This window comes from Anabrus simplex, chromosome 6, assembly GCF_040414725.1.
Source record: "Anabrus simplex isolate iqAnaSimp1 chromosome 6, ASM4041472v1, whole genome shotgun sequence".
Classification (NCBI taxonomy): domain Eukaryota; kingdom Metazoa; phylum Arthropoda; class Insecta; order Orthoptera; family Tettigoniidae; genus Anabrus; species Anabrus simplex.
In genome coordinates this window covers 79,609,782-79,633,832 of record NC_090270.1, presented here as the reverse complement: position 1 = coordinate 79,633,832, position 24,051 = coordinate 79,609,782, and positions in this window count along the sequence as shown.

The window sequence follows — 24,051 nt, the reverse complement described above, 5'->3', positions numbered from 1 at the left end:
TTTTCGGGGAACTTTTCTGTTATCCAGATTTTTGTTAGGGCCATGTGTAAGGATGTTTGAACTGTATCACTGGCATATTTCCACATTTCTGCGTAAACTTGGTCTTCTCCGCATGCCTTATAATTTTTCAACTCTCTGAGTGCTGTTTCCACCTCTTGGATTGTTGGGGGGTTTATGAGTTCAGGCGGGGTTTTGATGGGCGTGTCTGTATTAATTGCTAAAATTAATCCAGATAATTACAGAGGTATCTCTCTCTTAGACTGCACATACAAGATATTCTCCAGAATCCTATACAGGAGGATCAAAGACCAACTAGAGGAAGAATTAGGTGAATACCAAGGAGGCTTCAGACCTTGGAGAAGCTGTGCAGAACAAATCATCACTTTAAAATTAGGCGTAGCATATTACAAGAAGCAAAACAAACCTCTTGCAATAACCTTCGTGGAATTTAAAAAAGCTTACGACTGTATCCATAGACCTTCAATGTTGAAAATTTTAAGAAATTTTGGGCTCCATCCAAAATTAATCAAATTGATAGAACTCACCTTAACCAACACTAAATCAAAAGTCAAGTTCAGGAGGGAATTCTCTGAGCCATTCATCATAAAAACAGGCTTAAGACAAGGAGATTGCTTGTCACCACTGCTGTTCAACTGTGCCTTGGAATATATAATGAGGGAATGGTACAAGATCCAAAGAACATCCGAATTGGAAGACCCAAAGACAACGTAAGTTTAAATTGCCTAGAATTTGCTGATGACCTTGCTCTCTTGTCCAACAATATTCAGGAAACCAGACAACAAGTTATATCACTACAGGAAATAGCACAGAAAATTGGTCTTGGAATATCTTTTGAAAATACAGTAATCATGTTTACTGACCCACCACTCATAAATAAAATTGCCATATCAATCAATCAATCAATCAATCAATACTGATCTGCATTTAGGGCAGTCGCCCAGGTGGCAGATTCCCTATCTGTTGCTTTCCTAGCCTTTTCCTAAATGATTTCAAAGAAATTGGAAATTTATTGAACATCTCCCTTGGTAAGTAATTCCAATCCCTAACTTCCCTTCCTATAAATGAATATTTGCCCCAGTTTGTCCTCTTGAATTCCAACTTTATCTTCATATTGTGATCTTTCCTACTTTTATAAACGCCATTCAAACTTATTCGTCTACTAATGTCATTCCACACCATCTCTCCGCTGACAGCTCGGAACATACCACTTAGTCGAGCAGCTCTTCTTCTTTCTCTCAGTTCTTCCCAACCCAAACATTGCAACATTTTTGTAACGCTACTCTTTTGTCGGAAATCACCCAGAACAAATTGAGCTGCTTTTCTTTGGATTTTTTCCAGTTCTTGAATCAGGTAATCCTGGTGAGGGTCGTATACACTGGAACCATACTCTAGTTGGGGTCTTACCAGAGACTTATATGCCCTCTCCTTTACATCCTTACTACAACCCCTAAACACCCTCATAACCATGTGCAGAGATCTGTACCCTTTATTTACAATCCCATTTATGTGATTAACCCAATGAAGATCTTTCCTTATATTAACACCTAGATACTTACAATGATCCCCAAAAGGAACTTTCACCCCATCAACATAGTAATTAAAACTGAGAGGACTTTTCCTATCTGTGAAACTCACAACCTGACTTTTAACCCCATTTATCAACATACCATTGCCTGCTGTCCATCTCACAACATTTTCGAGGTCACGTTGCAGTTGCTCACAATCTTGTAACTTATTTATCACTCTGTAGAGAATAACATCATCCGCAAAAAGCCTTACCTCGGATTCCACTCCTTTACTCATATCATTTATATATATAAGAAAACATAATGGTCCAATAATACTGCCTTGAGGTATTCCCCTCTTAATTGTTGCAGGGTCAGATAAAGCTTCACCTACTCTAATTCTCTGAGATCTATTTTCTAGAAATATAGCAACCCATTCAGTCACTCTTTTGTCTAGTCCAATTGCACTCATTTTTACCAGTAGTCTCCCATGATCCACCCTATCAAATGCTTTAGACAGGTCAATCGCGATACAGTCCATTTGACCTCCAGGATCCAAGATATCTGCTATATCTTGCAGGAATCCTACAAGTTGAGCTTCAGTGGAATAACCTTTCCTAAAACCGAATTGCCTTCTATCGAACCAGTTATTAATTTCACAAACATGTCTAATATAATCAGAAAGAATGCCTTCCCAAAGCTTACATACAATGCATGTCAAACTTACTGGCCTGTAATTTTCAGCTTTATGTCTATCACCCTTTCCTTTATACACAGGAGCTACTATAGCAACTCTCCATTCATCTGGTATAGCTCCTTCGGTCAAACAATAATCAAATAAGTACTTCAGATATGGTACTATATCCCAACCCATTGTCTTTAGTATATCCCCAGAAATCTGATCAATTCCAGCCGCTTTTCTGGTTTTCAACTTTTGTATCTTATTGTAAATGTCATTGTTATCATATGTAAATTTTATTACTTCTTTGGCCTTAGTCTCCTCCTCTATCTGGGCATTATCCTTGTAACCAACAATCTTTACATACTGCTGACTGAATACTTCTGCCTTTTGAAGATCCTCACATACACACTCCCCTTGTTCATTAATTATCCCTGGAATAATTGGAACCTGTTTCTACCTTTAAATACCTATACATACCCTTCCATTTTTCACTAAAATTTGTATGACTTCCAATTATGCTTGCCATCATGTTATCTTTAGCTGCCTTCTTTGCTAGATTCAATTTTCTAGTAAGTACCTTCAGTTTATCCTTACTTCTACAGCCATTTCTATTTCTTTCCAGTCTGCACCTCCGTCTTAGTCTCTTTATTTCTCTATTATAATAAGGTGGGTCTTTACCATTCCTTACCACATTTCTCAACGATTGCTTTAAACCCAACCCAGAGTCTGTTTACATTTTTATTTACCGTTTTCCACCAATCATAGTTACTTTTTAGAAACTGCCTCATGCCTGCTTTATCAGCCATATGGTACTGCCTAACAGTCCTACTTTTAAGACCTTCCTTTCTATCACATTTATTTTTAACTACCACAAAAACAGCTTCATGATCACTAATACCATCTATTACTTCAGTTTCCCTATAGAGCTCATCTGGTTTTATCAGCACCACATCCAGGATATTTTTCCCTCTGGTTGGTTCCATCACTTTCTGAATCAGCTGTCCTTCCCATATTAACTTATTTGCCATTTGTCGGTCATGCTTCCTGTCGTTCGCATTTCCTTCCCAATTGACATCTGGCAAATTCAGATCTGCTACAATCACATTTCTTTCCATGTCGTTTCCCACATAGCCGACTATCCTATCAAATAATTCCGAATCCGCGTCAGTGCTACCCTTTCTCGATCTGTACACTCCAAATATATCAAGTTGCCTGTTATCTTTAGAAATGAGCCTTACACCTAGAATTTCATGTGTCTCATCTTTAAATTTTTCGTAGCTTACAAATTCTTCTTTCACCAGAATGAACACTCCCCCTCCCACCCTTCCTATCCTATCTCTACGATACACACTCCAGTGCCGTGAGAAATTTTCTGCATCCATTATATCATTTCTCAGCCATGATTCAACTCCTATTACAATATCTGGTAAATATATATCTATTAAATTACTTAATTCTATTCCTTTCCTTACAATACTTCTACAGTTCAACACTAACAATTTTATGTCATCCCTACTTGATTTCCAGTTCCCTGTTCCCTTATCGCCACTCCCTAGGCCATCCCATTTCCCTGAATGTACCTCCCTATTACCCTTCCAAACAAATTTCCTAACTTATACATACCACTGCGGTTTAAATGAAAGCCATCTGAGTGCAGATCCCTATCTCCTACCCACCCATTAGGATCTAGAAATTTCACTCCCAGTTTCCCACATACCCACTCCATAGTCTCATTTAAATCCCCAATCACCCTCCAGTCAGTATCCCTTCTACACAGTATTCCACTAATAACAATCTCCGCTTTCTTAAACTTCACCCGTGCTGCATTTACCAGATCCCACACATCTCCAAATATGTTGGTACTTATATCAGCTTGCCTTACGTTGTTGGTACCAACGTGAAACACTACCACCTTCTCCTTCCCCTCCTCCCTCTCTTCTACTTTCCTCAACATCTGCCTCAACCTACTTCCTGGATAAGACTCTACCCTGGTACCCTTTCCTCGACACACTTTCCCCACGTGTCTAACGATGGAATCCCCCATGACCAGAGCCTCAACCCTATCCACCTCATTTAATCCCCTCCCCTCCTGGTCAGCTCTATCTTTCCTGATAGCTGCAGAAGCTACTTCCTCCTCCCTTTTCTCCTTCCCATGACCCTGTTCCACCTGTCTTTTCCTATCCTCTACTCTACATTTTCCTTTCCTACCTTTTCCCTTCCTCCTACTTCCACACATCTCAGCAACAGTTCCCTGTCCCTCATCTTCCCTCTGTTGTTCTACCTGGAGTGACTTGTACCGATTTCGCACAGACACCTGTCCTGAATTCTGATCCTGAATAGAGCCCTTAACCTGCAATCTCCTTCCCCTTAGAACATTAGACCACCTGTCTTCTACAACTCCTCCCTTTCCTTCCCCTCCCTCTTGTACACGTACTGTAACCTGTACATTGTTTGAGGGAGTCCTACCTTCCTTCCAAGAAATCAAAATTGTAGATAAATTTAAATATCTGGGAGAAATCATAACATATAACCTCAATGAAAAGCCAGCATGGCAAAACAGAATAAATAAATGACCAGAGCACAATATGTCACCAAGAATACCTACAACAAAAAGGGCCTGTCAATAGCAATAAAATTAAAACACTACAAAACACTCACTCAACCAAAAATAACATACGCAAGTGAAACCATCTTCAGAACAACTAACACTGCACAAATAGACAGAGAGAAGAATCATTAGAATGTGTATCAACAAATCATACCAAAAAGATGGACACTGGAGAGTAGCTTCTAATGAAACAGTCTACAAGGAAATAGAACCAGTAGTGAGCACAATCAGGAAGAAACGCATTTCATTTTTTGGACATCTAATCAGGACACCAGCGAACAGGATCATCAGGAGAATAATAGAAAAATTATGGAATAGTAAGTGCAACATTAAGTGGATTACAGAAATCAAGGAATATATGGATGAACTACGAATTACAATAGAAGACCTAAGGAACAAAACCAACAAAATCAGGAAACTCACAGACAAGCAAACCACACTGCAAACCAGAATCAACAAACAGACAATAGGAAGGGTGATTTCTGATGAAGAAAGAAGGATAAGATCAGAGAGAATGAAGAAGTACTGGGCTGACAGGAAACTGAAAAATTATTTGTATAAAGTTGGCTAGAGTGGTCCAATGAAGGCCATAAAATGTAAATGAATAAAATTAAATAAAAATTGAGTATTTTTTTCCTTTGAATTATGCTCTTGTGATTTTTACTATAATGTTTCATTTGACTAATGATTTTATTCATGAAAATGGAATGCAGAACAGAATATACAAACATTTTTACTGCAAACACAACCTGCAAATTAGAAGAGCTGCTAACGAAAGCTTGACTGCTTTGAAATATCTCACAATTCTTCAAATGGTGAATTGTACCCAATGTATGTTTTGTTTCAATATTAATACCCTCTGATAAAGCAAGCATGAGAGAGTTTAAAAAAAGTAATAACTATGATTGGTGGAAAACGATAAATAAAAATGTAAACAGAATCTGGGATGGGTTTAAAGCAAATGTTGAGGAATGTGAAAACAGGTTTGTACCTTTAAAATGGTAAGGAATGGTAAAGACCCACCTTATTATAATAGAAAAATAAAGAGACTAAGAGGGAGGTGCAGATTGGAAAGAAATAAGAGTTAGAAATGGCTGTGGAAGTAAGGAGAAATTGAAGGAACTTGCTAGGAAATTGAATCTAGCAAAGAAGTCAGCTAAGGATAACATGATGGCAAGCATAATTGGCAGTCATACAAATTTTAGTGAAAAGTGGAAGGGTATGTATAGGTACTTTAAGGCAGAAACAGGTTCCAAGAAGGACATTCCAGGAATCATTAATGAACAAGGGGAGTGTGTTTGTGAGGATCTTCAAAAGGCAGAAGTACGGTATTCAGTCGGCAGTATGTGTATGTTCAGTCTTCAGCCCTAAGGCTGGTTGGATCCTCAACTGCTCTGCCATCAGCTGTCATAGATGGCCTTGGCATCACTGAAGAGGTGTACTAGGGAAATGAGGAGTGAGATAGTTTCCCATTGCTTTTCTCACCGAGGCAGAAGTTGCTATTACATATCAGTCTGCCAAGCCCACTGAAATGCATGCACCAACCGACCCTATGAGCAACATTTTCACACCATTCATAGCAGGGACTGGCTGCAGAAGGAGTGGCATTACTAGCATTGCTCATACCTCAGTCACTTTCATATTGTCAAAGCCAAGGATAAGACAGAGACAGATCAATGAAAGTAACAAAATTGCTTTAGCCCATACCAGAAGACATAGTGCGCTGTAAACACTAGGTCCTGCCAGCAAAGGCATCAGTCAGCAGTATGTAAAGATTGTTGGTTACAAGGATAATGTCCAGATAGAGGAGGTGACTAATGCTAAAGAAGTTTTAAAATTTAAATATGATAACAATGACATTTACAATAAGATACAAAAGTTGAAAACCAGAAAAGCAGCTGGAATTGATAAGATTTCTGGGGATATACTAAAGACAATAGGTTAGAGTATAATAATTGTTTGTATGAAGGAGCTATACCAAATGAATAGAGAATTGCTATAGTAGCCTCTGTGTATAAAGTAAGGGTGATAGACATAAAGCTGAAAATTACAGGCCAGTAAGTTTGACAAGCATTGTATGTAAGCTTTGGGAAGGCATTCTTTCTGATTACATTAAACATGTTTGCAAAATTAATAACTGGTTCGATAGAAGGCAGTTCGGTTTTAGGAAAGGTTATTCCACTGCAGCTCAACTTGTAGGATTCCAGCAAGATATAGCAGATATCTTGGATTCAGGAGGTCAGTTGGACTGTATTGCGATTGATCTGTCTAAAGCATTTGATAGGGTGGATCATGGGAGACTACTGGCAAAAATGAGTGCAATTGGACTAGACAAAAGAGTGACTGAATGAATTGCTATATTTCTAGGAAACAGATTTCAGAGAATTAGAGTAGGTGAAGCTCTTTATCTGACCCTGTAATAATTAAGAGAGCAATTTCTCAAGGCAGTATTATTGGACCATTATGTTTTCTTATGTATATAAATGATATGAGTAAAGAAGTTGAATCAAAGTAAGACTTTTGTAGATGATGTTATTCTGTATAGAGTAATAAATAAGTTACAAGATTGTGAGCAACTGCAAAATGACCCTGATAATGTTGTGGGTTGGACAGCAAGCAATGGTATGATTAGAAATGGAATTAAAAGTCAGGTTGTGAGTTTCACAAATAGGAAAAGTCCTTCAATTTTAATTACTGCGTTGATGGGGTGAAAGTGCCTTATGGGGATCACTGTCTACGTGTTAATATAAGGAAAGATCTTCATTGGGGTAATCACATAAATGGGATTGTAAATAAATGGTACAGATCTCTGCACGTGGTTATGAGATTTGTTTAGGGGTTGTAGTAAGGATGTAAAGGAGAGGGCATGTAAGACTCTGGTAAGACCCCAACTAGAGTATGGTTCTAGTGTATGGGACCCTCACCAAGATTACTTGATTCAAGAACTGGAAAAAATCCAAAGAAAAGCAGCCTGATTTGTGCTGGGTGATTTCCGACAAAAGAGTAGCATTACAAAAGTGTTGCAAAGTTTGGGCTGGGAAGACTTGGGAGAAAGAAGATGAGCTGCTCGACTAGGTGGTATGTTGGAATTCAAGTGGACAAATTAGGGCAAATATTTGTTTATAGGAACGGGAGAGATTGGAATAACCTACCAAGAGAGATGTTCAATAAATTTCCAATTTCTTTAAAATAATTTAAGAAAAGGCTAGGAAAACAACAGATAAGGAATCTGCTGCCTGGGGAACTGCCTTAAATGCAGATCAGTATTGATTGATTGGAACAAATGTTAAATTGCCCTTTATTTTCTGGAACTTGTAAGAAACACTCCCTGGCCTGTGACTTTCTGTTTGTAGCCATAAGCATGTGCTAATCTTCGATAGAAGACAGCACGGTAAGAAGAAGAAGAAAAATATTAAGTTCAATAAATTTATAAGCAGAAGGGTGCAACAGGCTTAAATGAAATAGCAGATTCTGCCAGCTGCCTCTTCGGTTGGATAAATCGGATCTCCCTCCCATCTATGCTGCACAACTATATTCACTGTGAATACAAAACCAAACTGCCTTGTGACTCACCCATTTTGCCGATATGCCACAGTATGATGAACGAAGTGTGCTTAGTCTTCTGGAGAAGCTGACGAGACAGGTTCCCTCTGCAAGACATCTAGAAATTCAAGCTAGGGATGGGAATACTTCTTGCTCAAGAGATTTTAGACTGGTAGCTAAACTCTCGAGAATCTCATAAAATCTCTTGAGTCAAAGTGAATTGTACTGTGCTATCTGTGTGCATGTGCAAATCACAACATTGTGTAAATATTTATCTTGTTTATGTGCAGGACTCAAGTTGTTTTTATCAAAATGATCATAACTTGTAAGTAACTAATACTAACCCAACTTTCCACTTCAAAAACAGTTAACGGTCTACTTCCATCTACCAATAATAAAAGGTACAGTATGGTCAAAGAATGAAGTAGTGACTGGATGTAGCATTGTGTGAAAACAAAAAAAAAACAAAAAAAAAAAGTACAAAGAAGTAGAATGATCACACTTTTGTACATATGGTATCTTCTGTTATAACACATGCACAACTTCTTTTTAGAATTTCTTGCCTGTAGAGTACTATTTGTTGGACCTTCTTTTTTAACTTAACTACTCATTTGCAAAAACAAAAAAGAATGAACAAACTATCCACTGTTCAGGAATTCTTCAGAAACAGACTACATATTAATAATTAATTTCCCTGAAGGAAACTATACTTAAATTTCATTGGTTGCAAATATGAATGTACTTGGGTATTCAGTTAATAGTAGACTTCCATCAATCATCATCATCATCATCTGAAGCAGTTTCCAACCACAGGCTGGGTCTGCTTGGAACATAAGCCTCTCCATCGTTTTCTTTCCATCCACCACTGCTCTCTCACTGTCGTCCAGTTCCCTCCTCTTGCCTCGATGGTCTTCTTTACACCTTCCATCTATCTGTCCCTCGATCTTCTTCTAGGTCTCCTTCCCTTCAACTCTGTTTCTAACATTTTTCTTGGTATCCTCTCTTCTCCCATTCTCTTAACATGTCCATACCACTGCAGCCTTGATTTTTCTTTTCTTGTAGTGGTACCTCATTTACCATTTCTCGAACTCTCTCATTTCTTACTCTGTCCATCCTTGTTAAACTTACTTGGCACCTCTGAAACTTCCTTTCCACTGCTTGTATTCTATTTTTATCCCTCTCCTTCAGCACCCATGTTTCTGATCCATATGTCAAAATTAGCACAAAATAATTCTTGTCGATAACTCCTTTATATTTCTGTGGTACATCACTGTTCCATATCAATCCTCCCACACTCTTAAATAATCCATTTGATCACCTTCCTCTTTCATTGATTTCCACCCTGTTTATTGCATTTTCTTCAAATGCACTTCGCAGGTATTTAAAGCCGTCAGCTCTTTTCAACTGCTCCCCTCCTAATGTCATGCTATTATACGCTTGGTTCTTGTTTCGTGTCATTACCAGCACTTCACTCTCTTGTACTGAGAACTTCATTCCATAAGATGACATAAATTCCTCCCATACATTTAGTTGTTCCTTCACTTCACTCTCACTTTACCCCATATTAGTAGATCGTCTGCAAACGACACTGCTTTCATTCTTCTCTTTCCAATAGTCTGTACTACCTTCTGTATTATATCATCCATCACCACTATAATTAGTAGAAGTGAGAGGGCACTTCCTTGCTTTACACCGTTATTGTTAAATTAAACCATCCAATTCTTTCGGTTCCGACTTTAACATAGCTTTTGCTTCCATCATACATATTTTTCACCCTTGTCACTATCTGCTCATTTGCTGCTTTTACTCTCATAGCTTCCCTAATCTTCCTCATACTCGTAGTCAGGTGCGGCGGGTGCCGTGTTAGCCAGGCTAACACCATCTAAAATGAAAGATCAGTGAATAGACTACATAATATTATGGCATGTAAATTGTTTATTTAATACCATTAAATATATTATAACAACAATGAAGCCTAATTCTCTTACGCATAAATACCACTTTAAGTGACGAAAGCTTCGCATCTGTCGAATGATGGAGAAGTACAGATTGTGCGTTCTGTTTGCCGTTTTGCAGAGGCAAACCTGAGGAGCTTGAATTTAGTCGCAGCGCACTTGCTCATTCGATGCACTCAGTAAAACAGCACAGAGCTGACTATGCTGGCTACTAGGCTTGTGTGTTTGCCCCAGTCAAGAGGCTAACTTAAAAGTAATCGCTTGCAGTGTTTAGTGGTGATTGTTAAGAGCGTGTCTTCTGCCTGCATCGGCTTTGTTGTTGCTAAAGGGAATTGGAGGACTAATACTACTGTGTTATTCTTACCAAAAATATTCATTCTCTAGCCAAATTATTGCTAAGATACAAATCATATACAATGGGAGACTTCCAGTATATCAGTATCGTAACAGAAAGACTAGGCGAAGTGCATCATATTAATGATTCCTGGTACAGAAATGATGTGTGGCTTAAGGAAAATGTGTTCCTTGTATTGCTGGCTTTGCCTTTTATTTTTGACAGATACAAATATTTGGACGACAAAGAGAGTTTCTGATGTTAACAGTTATTATGTATGTACTAAAGAAACAACATGAAGAGTCTGCAGACCATGTTAATTTCAAAAGAGCTTTACTGAAGTTTAGTAGCACTAGAATAGAGGAATCCCTATGCCTTCAAAATTAATTGGGACAAACATTGAAAAAATAAAGCAGACGGGTATATAGCTGTCTAATAGATGCTGTTTGTTCCCTGGTGGAGCAAGAGCTGCCTTTTAGGGGCCAAGCAAAAATCTAATTCAGGCCGATGAATTAAAGAGATTTCTGAATGACAAACGTGATAAATTTTATTTGTTCTGGAAGCGGTACACAGACGAACATTCATAAATGTCATCAAATAAAAATTAAGTTAAAGTTAAAATGCAGTGAATTGGTGATGTGGCATAAGAGTTGATGGTCGTGTCTCGGAAGAAGTCTCAATTATGAAAGGAGTTCGCCAAGGCTGTATTCTTTCCCCCATGCTTTTTAACATCTATTCAGAAAAGATTTTTCGAGGTGCTCTTTATGGAAAGACTCAAGGAATTGTGGTTAATGGTTTCATCATAAATAACATCAGGTACGCCGATGACACTGTGCTACTTGCAACCAATCTCCAGGATCTACAGGAACTACTTAATGCTGTCACTGACGCCAGCAGCACAATGGGCTTGAAGCTTAATGTAAAGAAGACCAAGTGGATGGTTATAAGTAGGAAAGAAGATGGCATTCGAGGTAATCTCACAACAGCGAAGGAACAGATCACGAGGGTGGCAACATTTAAATACCTGGGATGTCACATCAATGATGACTGGGACCTTACTCACGAGATCCGATGCAGAATTGAGCAGGCCAGAACTTCTTTTCAAAGACTTAGGAAACTTTTGACAAGCCGTGACCTTTCCGTTTCACTAAGGACACGACTACTCCGGTGCTACGTTTTCAGCATTCTGTTGTACGGCGTTGAGGCATGGACACTAACTGAGACCATGTGCAAGAGATTGCAAGCATTTGAAATGTGGACGTACCGAAGGATGCTGAAGATACCTTGGACAGCTAAAATGACCAATATAGACGTTTTGCACCGTATGAACAAAGAACCAGAAATTCTCACTACCATCAAGAGAAGGAAACTAGAATACTTTAGTCATATGATGCGGAACTCTAAATACCACCTTCTGCAAGTAATAATCCAAGGGAAAATTAATGGAAAACGTGGTCCGGGGAGAAGTAGGACATCATGGCTCGGCAACTTGAGCCAGTGGTTTGGGGTGACAAAGCTTACTCTGTTCAGAACAGCTATGAACAAACAACAGATCATGCTACTGGTCGCCAACGTTCTGCGAGGACATGACACATGAAGAAGAAGAAGAAATTGACAAACAGAAATCATACTGAGACTGTATTGGGAAGTACTTGTTGAAATGGTTCGACATATAAATTTCTTTCTATTTTGGATTTTGACATGTTTGAAACTTACATTGACTCCTTCCCTGCTCGGCCATTCAAGTCTCAGGTTAAATCATATGGTAGCTACTTGAACGTCCTGGTACTCAAAACCAAGTTGTCAGCCATCTACGCATCAACAGAATTTAAGAAGTCCTGCATACTAGAACTATATAAATATTTAACATATTCAGGATTAAATGTGGCATTACCTGAAGTAACCAAACTCTGTTCTTTAATTTTAACAATTCCTGCGACAGGCGCCTCTGATCTTTCTCGATAATGAAACGGATAAAAGTTGTTTAGGAAGTATGCAAACACAAGAAAAATGATCAAAATGGTCTAATTTCAATTGAGAAGAACCTCCTGTACGAATAATCCGGGTTTCCACGATTCTGTTATAGACATTTTTGCTGGCAAAAATCGTTGGATAGAGCTGTGTTACAAGAAGTAATATATGCATATGTACAGAGATTTGTGTAAGTTTAAAAATGCATGCTTCTATTTAAGCTTTAATACCCATAAATTGTTTTTATCCATGTTTCTAGAAATTAGTATGCTAACACTTTGATAAGGATCATGCGCCACAACTGCTCGTAGTGGCATTCTTGTATCTGCTTCACTGTGAATGTGAGATCAATAGTTGACTTTCCTTGTCTAAAGCCATACTGTTCTTCTCTGAATTATTTTTTACTGCCTTTCTTATTCACTTTTCCAGTACTTCTTCATATATCTTGGCACAGTGACACATCAGCATTATACTACAGTAGTTTTGAATGCCCATGTGGGAACTGATAGAATGGGATATGAGAATGTTTTGGGCCCACATGGGTATGGCGATAGAAATGAAGATGGAGAGAAACTGTTGGACTTTTATATCAGAAATAACCTGATAATAAAGAACACATGGTTTATGAAGAGGAATAACCATAAGGTCAGGCAATATAGTTGGGATGGACAGTATGGAACACTCTTCGATTTTGTAATAACATACCGAGAATGGGGAAGATATATCATGAATATGCAGATAATCCCCAGTGAAAGTAGGGAAGCTGATCATAGATTATTAATTGCAGAATTAAAACAAGTAAAAATCCTTAAAATTGTACTGAAGAAGAAACCAAAGATCAAGATTGGGAATTGGAGGTGGATAAAAGAATAGCATTCCAAGATTGGATAAAAAGGAAGTTGCCTAACATGGAAATATGAAGTGGAGAAGGAGAGGGGGACAATTTAAGACAGACATTTGTGGAAGCAGCAATTGAGATATGCAGGAAAACAAAAGCAAAGGTTAAGGGAAAGAAGACACGGTGGTGGACAGACAAAAGAAACAAAAGAAAGGAACAAGGCATATGGCTTTTAATGCTGGGAGTGTCCGAGGACAAGTTCAGCTCGCCAGATGCAGGTCTTTTGATTTGACGCCCGTAGGCGACCTGTGTGTCGTGATGAGGATGAAATGATGATGAAGACGACACATACATCCAGCCCCCGTGCCAGCAAAATTAACCAATTAAGGTTAAAATTCTCGACCCTGCCGGGAATCTAATCAATCAATCAATCAATCAATCAATACTGATCTGCATTTAGGGCAGTCGCCCAGGTGGCAGATTCCCCATCTGTTGCTTTCCTAGCCTTTTCCAAAATGATTTCAAAGAAATTGGAAATTTATTGAACAACTCCCTTGGTAAGTTATTCCAATCCCTAACTCCCCTTCCTATAAATGAATATTTGCCCCAGTTTGTCCTCTTGAATTCCAACTTTATCTTCATATTGTGATCTTTCCTACTTTTATAGACGCCATTCAAACCTATTCGTCTACTAATGTCATTCCACGCCATCTCTCCGCTGACAGCTCGGAACATACCACTTAGTCGAGCAGCTCTTCTTCTTTCTCTCAGTTCTTCCCAACCCAAACATTGCAACATTTTTGTAACGCTACTCTTTTGTCGGAAATCACCCAGAACAAATCGAGCTGCTTTTCTTTGGATTTTTTCCAGTTCTTGAATCAGGTAATCCTGGTGAGGGTCCCATACACTGGAACCATACTCTAGTTGGGGTCTTACCAGAGACTTATATGCACTCTCCTTTACATCCTTACTACAACCCCTAAACACCCTCATAACCATGTGCAGAGATCGGTACCCTTTATTTACAATCCCATTTATGTGATTACCCCAGTGAAGATCTGTCCTTATATTAACACCTAGATACTTACAATGATCCCCAAATGGAACTTTCACCCCATCAACGCAGTAATAAAAACTCTTTTCCTATTTGTGAAACTCACAACCTGACTTTTAGCCCCGTTTATCAACATACCATTGCCTGCTGTCCATCTCACAATATTTTCGAGGTCACGTTGCAGTTGCTGACAATCTTGTAACTTATTTATCACTCTATAGAGAATAACATCATCCGCAAAAAGCCTTGCCTCCGATTCCACTCCTTTACTCATATCATTTATATATATAAGAAAACATAAAGGTCCGATAACACTGCCCTGAGGAACTCCCCTCTCAACTATTACAGGGTCAGACAAAGCTTCACCTACTCTAACTCTCTGAGATCTATTTTCTAGAAATATAGCAACCCATTCAGTCACTCTTTTGTCTAGTCCAATTGCACTCATTTTTGCCAGTAGTCTCCCATGATCCACCCTATCAAATGCTTTAGACATGTCAATCGCGATACAGTCCATTTGACCTCCAGAATCCAAGATATCTGCTATATCTTGCTGGAATCCTACAAGTTGAGCTTCAGTGGAATAACCTTTCCTAAAACCGAATTGCCTTCTATCGAACCAGTTATTAATTTCACAAACATGTCTAATATAATCAGAAAGAATGCCTTCCCAAAGCTTACATACAATGCATGTCAAACTTACTGGCCTGTAATTTTCAGCTTTATGTCTATCACCCTTTCCTTTATACACAGGAGCTACTATAGCAACTCTCCATTCATCTGGTATAGCTCCTTCGGTCAAACAATAATCAAATAAGTACTTCAGATATGGTACTATATCCCAACCCATTGTCTTTAGTATATCCCCAGAAATCTGATCAATTCCAGCCGCTTTTCTGGTTTTCAACTTTTGTATCTTATTGTAAATGTCATTGTTATCATATGTAAATTTTAATACTTCTTTGGCCTTAGTCTCCTCCTCTATCTGGGCATTATCCTTGTAACCAACAATCTTTACATACTGCTGACTGAATACTTCTGCCTTTTGAAGATCCTCACATACACACTCCCCTTGTTCATTAATTATTCCTGGAATAATTGGAACCTGTTTCTGCCTTAAAATACCTATACATACCCTTCCATTTTTCACTAAAATTTGTATGACTTCCAATTATGCTTGCCATCATGTTATCTTTAGCTGCCTTCTTTGCTAGATTCAATTTTCTAGTAAGTACCTTCAGTTTATCCTTACTTCTACAACCATTTCTATTTCTTTCCAGTCTCTTTATTTCTCTATTATAATAAGGTGGGTCTTTACCATTCCTTACCACCCTTAAAGGTACAAACCTGTTTTCACATTTCTCAACAATTGCTTTAAACCCAACCCAGAGTCTGTTTACATTTTTATTTACCGTTTTCCACCAATCATAGTTACTTTTTAGAAACTGCCTCATGCCTGCTTTATCAGCCATATGGTACTGCCTAACAGTCCTACTTTTAAGACCTTCCTTTCTATCACATTTATTTTTAACTACCACAAAAACAGCTTCATGATCACTAATACCATCTATTACTTCAGTTTCCCTATAGAGCTCATCTGGTTTTATCAGCACCACATCCAGGATATTTTTCCCTCTGGTTGGTTCCATCACTTTCTGAATCAGCTGTCCTTCCCATATTAACTTATTTGCCATTTGTTGGTCATGCTTCCTGTCGTTCGTATTTCCTTCCCAATTGACATCTGGCAAATTCAGATCTCCCGCTACAATCACATTTCTTTCCATGTCATTTCCCACATAGCTGACTATCCTATCAAATAATTCCGAATCCGTATCAGTGCTACCCTTTCCCGATCTGTACACTCCAAATATATCAAGTTCCCTATTATCTTTAGAAATGAGCCTTACACCTAGAATTTCATGTGTCTCATCTTTAACTTTTTCGTAGCTTACAAATTCTTCTTTCACCAGAATGAAAACTCCCCCTCCCACCTATCCTATCCTATCTCTACGATACACACTCCAGTGCCGTGAGAAAATTTCTGCATCCATTATATCATTTCTCAGCCATGATTCAACTCCTATTACAATATCTGGTAAATATATATCTATTAAATTAATTCTATTCCTTTCTTTACAATACTTCTACAGTTCAACACTAACAATTTTATGTCATCCCTACTTGATTTCCAGTTCCCTGTTCCCTTATCACCGCTCCCTAGGCCATCCCGTTTCCCTGAATGTACCTCCCTATTACCCTTCCAAACAAATTTCCTAACTTATACGTACCACTGCGGTTTAAATGAAGGCCATCCAAGCGCAGATCCCTATCTCCTACCCACCCATTAGGATCTAGAAATTTCACTCCCAGTTTCCCACATACCCACTCCATAGTCTCATTTAAATCCCCAATCACCCTCCAGTCAGTATCCCTCCTACACAGTATTCCACTAATAACAATCTCCGCATTCTTAAACTTCACCCGTGCTGCATTTACCAGATCCCACACATCTCCAACTATGTTGGTACTTATATCAGCTTGCCTTACGTTGTTGGTACCAACGTGAAACACTACCACCTTCTCCTTCCCCTCCTCCCTCTCTTCTACTTTCCTCAACATCTGCCTCAACCTAATTCCTGGATAACATTCTACCCTGGTTCCCTTTCCTCCACACATTTTCCCCACGTGTCTAACGATGGAATCCCCCATGACCAGAGCCTCAACCCTACCCACCTCATTTGATCCCCTCCCCTCCTGGTCAGCCCTATCTTTCCTGATAGCTGCAGAAGCTACTTCCTCCTCCCTTTTCTCCTTCCCATGACCCTGTTCCACCTGTCTTTTCCTATCCTCTACTCTACATTTCCCTTTCCTACCTTTTCCCTTCCTCCTACTTCCACGCATCTCAGCAACAGTTCCCTGTCCCTCATCTTCCCTCTGTTGTTCTACCTGGAGTGACTCGTACCGATTTCGCACAGAGACCTGTCGTGAATTCTGATCCTGAATAGAGCCCTTGGCCTGCAATCTCCTTCCCCTTAGAACATTAGACCACCTGTCTTCTACAACTCCTCCCTTTCCTTCCCCTCCCTCTTGTACACCTACTGTAACATGTACATTGTTTGAGGGTGTCCTATCTTCCTTCCTGTCTTCTGTGAGAATCCTAATTATCTCCCTCAAACATTCCAACTCCTCCTTCATACCCCTCAATGCCTCACCACACCCACAATAAGTACACTGGCGCTCCTTAGCCATTCTTTACGGGGGGGGGAATTTTAAATTAAAAAATAAAATAACTTATTTGCAAAAAAATAAATGAACGGAGGGATATATTGTCTGGGATAGTACACAACAATAAGGTAATTAATATACGACTACATTACAATACTACTTAGTCGTGCTCTATTTTTTTTATCCTACAACCCCTAACAGGATAAAAACTGCTGTTAATTACTGAATATCGAAAGTAATACACAAGAACTACACAATTCCAAACTGCAATTAAGCCTATCCTAATTTCAACAATATTTTATTAAGAGTTTCTACGGATACCTCTACTACACCAGTACTACACAAATATTTTACAATAATAAAATAAGCACACTAAATTCTAATAGGATATTACTCGTATACTACTGTACAGTACACTACAGTAATTTTTAAACTACTTTCAGACGTATCCTAATTACGATATCGGTACCGTACCGTATGTCACAACTAAGCACAACAGAAATGAAATTTGCAAGAACTACTGTACTCAAAGATTACCAACGAAGCTAAATGCTTAGACAAATTATTATTAGTATTACGGTCTAATAGATATACACGAAAGATAACACACGAATATAGCAGGCAAGATACGGCACTATCTAAATGTACTGTATCTACACTACACTACACTACACTACACTGCGTTTGGTTAAATGCTTAAGTATCAAAAGGATTGCCGTACACGAAGAAAAACACGTATATAACTGGCAAGATACTATCTAATATATTATACCTTATCTTCACTAGGCTTGACGAAGAAAGACAGGAAGAGAGCAGATTACATCAGGTCAGTCACAAAGGTCAGTGACATTTTAGAAAGGGTATTTACCCTAAAATGGCAGTGGGCAGGCCATGTTGCTCGGAGAACTGATGGTAGGTGGACAAAGCTTGTGCTTGAGTGGTGTCCGAAAGATCATCTCAGACCAAGGGGAAGACCACCGGACAGATGGGATAAAGACATCCGGAAGATTACTGGGATCAATTGGCAGAACATCGCTCAAGACCGTCCCAGATGGAGAGACCTCATGAAAACCTACCTTGCTTTGGACTTAAAGAGGCCACATCGTAAAAACGATTGAATATGGCTGATAGTGATAGTGATCTTCACTACAATTCTACTGAAATGTGGTTATGTGATTATTACAGCTGGTGGATTACTATTATTTTCCCTACTTCACGGGGCGGAGAAAAATAAAGTGTCCTTAATTAGGCCTACTGAAAAATACGAGGTTGTCTACAATAATTTCTCAAATATTTCTATCAAAACTACTACTACTACTACTACTACTACTCCAGGGACTTGACCTGCAATTACTGGGATATATGAACTTTATTATTATTAGCTAACCGCTCACAAATACTGAAAGATCGAGGGAGCGAAATATAAATTACGGATACTAACTACCTACTCAGAAGTACAAATGAATGGAATACAAGGTCAGCTGATTTTTATTTATATTTACTTGACTACACTACACCCTTTGTTCACGGGACCTCTGTGACCAAAGCCAACACGCTAACCATTTAGCCATGGAGCTGGACAAGGAACAAGGTGAAGAAAGAAATGGATAAGGAAAAGCAAAAAAATTTATCAGAGGGATGAGAATAAGATAGAAAGGTTACATGTGGAATACAAAAGATTGAAGCTACAAGTAAAGAGGAGTATAAAACAAGAAATGTTGGGGAGAGTTTACCAACAAAATTGAGCAAGATAGTTGAGGGAATCAGAAACTATTATACAGGGTAATAAAATCGAAAAGAATCGAGGCATTAGAGAGAGAGAATGGATCCATAGTACATGAGGAAAGGGGTCTTCAGAAGGTGATGGCAAAGTGTTTTGAAAAACTTTATAATGAGGATGACTGCTTGGAGGAAGAAGGAGATATGACAATGGAAATAATAGATGGAGAAAAAGAAGAAAACCCAATAACATGGTTGGAACTTGTGATAGTACATATATCATACCCTCGCACTATATGTAGAAGTGAGAGATATTATTGTCAGTATTCAATTCACTATTATCATTATCTGCATTTCAATTGTATATTTTGTCATTAATATTTGTAAGCTGGGAGGTCTCCATATATGTAGTGTGAGTAATTTGTTTTGACCATACGGCTGGGAAAACATTGCTATATTGGAACTTGAAAACTTTGCACGAGTCATGTATATATCCCAGACTGATGAGATGAGCTTGTTGTTGTACTAGGAAAGTTCTATGACTCATGTGAAACACCCCAGAGAGTTTGTTTATGTCTTGGGACCAAGAAGGAGTTCATGGCGTGGTCTTGACAAGAGGATCTACCATGATTGGCTGGCGAGGATCAATCCAGACGTATCATGTGAGAGGAAGGGGAATGCTGATGTCTATAAAGGCTGATCAAACGGCGGGAACCACACACACTGTACAGGGATGAAGGAGTGCGAACACACACGGGAGTGAATCTGGATATACGGTATTCGAGTGACACTGCTACAACGGACTGGACTTCAAACGTTCGTGGAACGTAGTCTTGTTATGTTCGTGGAAAGTGACTGATCGACAAATTGTGGAGTGTTTACGCATTAGGTATTGTAGCACTTGTGGCGGCCTGGCATTATATGTTGGTGAAAGCTATTTCAGACTTTCCATAATTTATGTTCAGGATTGACAAGCGTGTGTTGCTCAAATGTATATATCTTTACAACAAGTGTTAAAGTCCGTGAACACAGTATTACGAGGTACAGTATCTGTGTGATGTTATAACTGCCGATTATGCGAATCGGCAAGTCGTGTTGATACAGAGACAGTGAAGGGTTCTTATATACACATATGTACATTGTTCAACGAACTAACTACAAATGGTGGCTTAGTTCTCCCTTTCATTTTCCCAATGTTTTCATTGTTGTTGTTGTTGTTGTTGTAAATATAGAGTCTTCCAGCAATGTTTTGTTTGTGTATTATAAGTGTATTTTGGTGTGTTGATGAGGTGCTCATGCACAGATTTTATTGAGAATATAGTTAGATATTTTAGAATCAGTGGAGTTATTGATGAACCTAGGTGCAGTTCCTACCTATTTAGTCATTTTCAGAAGGTTAGGTAAGGCCTGAAGCAGATGTACCAGTACGCAGCATTATGTACATGCCCTGGGATATAAAGAATTATCATGCTCTGTCTAAATTCGAGGGATCCATTCTGGTGAACTCTGGCGCCCATACTACGGACATTTCGATTAATTAAGTTTATTAATTTTATTACATTTTTGAGTAATTTTATTTATTCAGTTATTTATTTTTCCATTATTATTATTATTATTATTATTATTATTATTATTATTATTATTATTATTATTATCAGTACAGTTACACTTGAAAGGACAGTGAAAGCAATGACCAAAGGTGAAACAAGTGGAAGAGAGAAATTCAATGCTGATATGGAAGGCAGCAGGAAACATCGGACTACAGTGGCTATACTAAACCCTCAATGCCATATGGAAGGATGAAAGGATACCTGATGATTGGCAACAAGGAAGCATTGTACCATTGGTCAAAAAAGGAAATAGGAAGAAATGTGAAAATTATAGAGGCATAACCCTATTATCACATGGGCTAAAAATAATGGAGAAAGTCAGACAAAAGACTGAGGGATATAATAGAAACACAGTTAGAGAAAGAACAATATGGCTTTAGACCAAACAGATCAACAATAGACTTTATATTTACACTGTGAATGATAATGGAAAAACACCTAGAAAGGAACAAGAAAATCATCTTTGTATTTTTGGATTTGGAAAAAGCTTATGATACAGTTAAGAGAAAACGTATGGGAATGCCTACTGAAAAGGAATGTACCAAAATCATTAATTAACAAGATAAAAATGTTGTGTCATGAGGGTAAAAAGCAATGTACAAGTGGGGAGTGGTGAATCTGAAACATTTTATACAAAAAAAGGTCTCAAGCAAGAAAGTGCACTGTTGCCATTATTGTTTATATTGATGGATGAAATCATAAAATGTGTAAAACAGAGTATCAGTAGTGATGAAGTAAATGCTTTGGTGGAATGAAAATCTGAAGGCGTTTGGAATGGTAATTAGTAAAAAGAAAACTGTAGTCATGCACTGTGCAAAAGAGAAAAAGAGAAGCCAAGTGAACATAGACTGAGAACGGTTAGAGAATATAGAACAGTTTACATATCTAGGTAGCATTATTAATGGAAGTAATGAAATCAACCCAGAAATGAATAACAAACTAAGTAAAGGTACAACGTTTTATCATCAAGTCAGAGAGCTTTTATGGGATGACGAAGTACCCAAGAGAATAAAATTAACATTATATAAACAGTATTTCATAGCAATTGCAACATACAGACTAGAAACGCTGGTAACTAATCAGTAAGTTTCAAACAGCAGAAATGAAATTTTTAAGAACATTGGTTAAAAAGACAAAAAGAGATAGAATTCAAAATATTGAAATCAGAGAAGAGCTAAATATAGAGCCATTAGTACAGAAGATACAGAAAGCAAGGCTGAGATGGCTTGGACATGTAAAAAAAAAAAAAAAAAAAAAAAAAAAAAAAAAAAAAAAAAAAAAAAAAACTGGGAAAGGAACGGGCAGCAAGAAGGGAATTGGAAAGAGAAGTTAAGAGAAAGAGGCCAGTTGGAATACCAAGAAGAAGGTAGATGGATCGGATTTGGAAGGACATTAGAGAAACTGGATTGGATGTGGCAGAAGTAATGGAGCAGGAAAAGTGGAAGAACAGAAAGGAGTGGAGGGAGGTTTGTTAACCACACTCAGGCAACTGGAGTGGGACATTAATGATAATGATTTGACATTTTCTTCTGTCTCCTTTCTTAAAGATGGGTACTATTACACCCTTCTTTCAATCTTCTGGTACTTTTTTCTCATTCCACATTACACACATCATCCTTCCATCTACCATTAGTAAAAAATGCAACACATTCAAAGAAAAAAGTTAGTGACTGGATGTAGCTCTGCATAAAGCCCAAAAAAATATATTCACAATTAAATAAAATTCCTGTGTATTAAATATTTCTTTAAATAACCTTGTGTGTAACTACTTATTCGCAAGAAAGGAATAAAGAACACTTACTTTGTAGGGTGTGCTTGTTGCTTAAAATAAAAGAGCTCTTGTTCATACTTGACTATCTGGATACTTTCGAAACCAATACACCAGAAATTAATATTACAACACATTTTATTATCTGGGACTTCTGTGAAATACTCTTAGGTTTATATTTTCTTTTGATAGCCATCAGTTTGCCAGCCCTGCAGTGAAGGGTTAGTGTGCCTGCCTCTTACTCAAGAGGCCCCGGGTTAGATTCCCGGCCAGGTCAGGGACTTTTACCTGGATCTGAGGGCTGGTTTGAGGAGCTATGTGACAGACATGGCAGCCCCGGTCTAGAAAGCCAAGAATAACTGCCCATCAGGATTCGTGGTGCTGACCACACAACACCTCAAACTACAGGCCTTCGGGCTGAGCAGCTGTCGCTTAGTAGGCCGTGGTCCTTTGGGGCTGTTGCACCATGGGGTTTGGCTTTTAGCCATCAGTGTGCGCTAAAAATATTACATTCAAAAAATTTATAGGCAGAAGAGTGCAGGCAGATCTTTCCGTTTCACCATAAATCAAAGTCTTGGGTTCAAACGAAATGCACATATGACTTTGCTGTTAACAGAAGAGAAAACTGGCCTGTTTACTCATCCAGTTAACCAAGTCGTATAGTTATCACACTGTGTACTGCGAGATGTCAGAAGTGTACTTGCTATTCTCGAGTCTCAGAAGATATCTTGCGAGACACCGAGAAGCTCAAGGCATGCATTCTCATTTCCTATCCCTATCCAGCATACCATTCTTTCCTTTCCAATCTAGAGAATATATTTATATTCTAAGGGAAGAGTAAGAAAGGTTACCATTCCAAGGCTGTTTGAAGGAAAGTTAGAAAAATGTATTTCATAGAAAGAGTTTTGGGAATAGGACAAGATAAAGCTGCAGCCTTTCATCATTATTCCTTATATGAATCATTCACAAATTTATGAATTTCAGTGTATAATTTTATTGAAATTTACATTCAGTTTGTCTACCATAATCTATTGTAGACTGGATTAAACACTTATATTATAACTGAAATGCAAAAGAAAATTTGGAAAACTCACCGAGTGATATTGGTCAAAGCAAATGTAAAAAAAGGTAGACAAAACATTTGAAATTGGACAAGGTGGACCCATACCAAGTATAAGCCTAATCTTCAAGGATGTAATCATAGAAATTAAATCTAGA